Source organism: Diceros bicornis, chromosome 28, assembly GCF_020826845.1.
Source record: "Diceros bicornis minor isolate mBicDic1 chromosome 28, mDicBic1.mat.cur, whole genome shotgun sequence".
NCBI lineage: Eukaryota > Metazoa > Chordata > Mammalia > Perissodactyla > Rhinocerotidae > Diceros > Diceros bicornis.
Genome location: NC_080767.1, coordinates 14355039 through 14356718, shown reverse-complemented (window position 1 = coordinate 14356718; position 1680 = coordinate 14355039). Strand labels below are relative to the sequence as shown.

At 38.6% G+C, this 1680-nt stretch overlaps 1 pseudogene; it reads left to right on the top strand.

Moving 5' to 3' along the window:
* The first annotated feature begins 425 nt into the window (after positions 1 to 425).
* On the top strand, positions 426 to 1401 carry LOC131393795 (olfactory receptor 13C9-like; annotated as a pseudogene).
* The last annotated feature ends 279 nt before the right edge of the window (positions 1402 to 1680 follow it).

Sequence of the window (1680 nt, the reverse complement as noted above, 5' to 3'; positions counted from 1 at the left end):
CCTCTAGTTAACATATGTAATGACAAATATGACAAAAAGCTCAGGCTTCAGCAAAGAAGACTTAGGTTTGAATATTAGCTCTGCTGTATATATACCTTTAGTCAACTTTCCTTAAGATTTCTGCTTTGATTTATTTATCTGTAAAATGTGGATAAAAATACCTCTCTCCTAGAACAGTGATGAGATTAAATGAATTATGTGGCATGTTGCATGTAGCTTGAAACATGTTAATTTCCTCTTCCCTTCCCTCTCTCCATTCATATCTTCCCTCTCTTCAGTCCACTTTTCTTTATTTCTTCTCTTTTTCGTTTGATCTTTTCTTTTTTTATTTTTTCCCCCTCTGGGAGTGTGTGGTACTTGTGCATTGGTACACAGTTTAAAGTAATCATAGTAGAATACATACTTTGTTTTAATGTACTCTTACAGGTAAAAGAGAAACAGTAGAATGGAACAGGAAAACCAAACCATTCTGGTGGAATTTTTTCTGAAGGGACTTTGTGGTTACCCAAGGCTTGAGCTGCTCTTTTCTGTGCTCGTATTAATAATGTATGTGGTCATCCTTCTGGGCAATGGCACCCTTATTTTAATCAGCATCTTGGACTCCCACCTTCACACCCCTATGTACTTCTTCCTGGGGAACCTCTCCTTCTTGGACATCTGCTACACCACCACCTCCATTCCCTCCACGCTGGTGAGCTTTCTCTCGGAAAGAAAGACCATCTCCTTCTCTGGCTGTGCAGTGTGGGTGTTCCTCTGCTTGGCCATGGGGACAACAGTGTGTGTGCTCCTGCACATGATGGCCTTTGACTGGTATGTGGCTATCTGTAGCCCTCTGAGATATTCTGTCATCATGAGTAAGAATTCCTATGTGCCCATGGCAGCTGGGTCCTGGTTTGCAGGAGTTGTCAACTCTGCAGTACAAACTGCATTTGTGGTATAATTGACCTTCTGCAGGAATAACGTCATCAATCATTTCTCTTGTGAAATTCTGGCTGTCTTGAAATTGCCCTGTGCTGAAATCTCAGGAAATTAGTTCATAGTGCTTGTGACCATGACATTGTTGATACTGACACCACTGTTGTTTTCTCCTCTTCTGCCCACTTGACCGTGGTGATAATATTCTATGGAGCCATTCTCTTTATGTACATGAAGCCCAGGTCTAAAGAAACACTTAATTCAGATGGCATGGATGCTATTGACAAACTTACATCCATGTTCTATGGGGTTGTTACTCCTATGATGAATACTTTAAACTATAGTCTCAGGAACAAGGATATGAAGGAAGCAGTAAAACACCCTACTGAGAAGAAAAGTTTTCAACAAGTAAATGAGAAAGGGATAGGAAATTTTTATAATCATAATGTAAAATTAATTAGGGAAACCAAAACGTCAAAGAGATAGGTTGTTGCCGCTATATCAAAATTCGTTCCTCAAAGCTCTCAAGCTCTAAAATATTCTTTTTTGGTACAGTGCCTAGTGAAAGTAAATAAAAAATTTTCAGTGTTTTAGGAATCAATGATTGTAGTTTGTTGTTGTCGTTGTTGAAGAGCTTGATTGTGAGGGCAACTAGAGGGATAGTGTAATAGGGAGAGAGATTTCCAGACAGGAAAAGTTACACTAGTATTAAAACCTTAAAAAATTGTTTTGATAAAATTATTTCCAAAGGTAATTTCATACTTC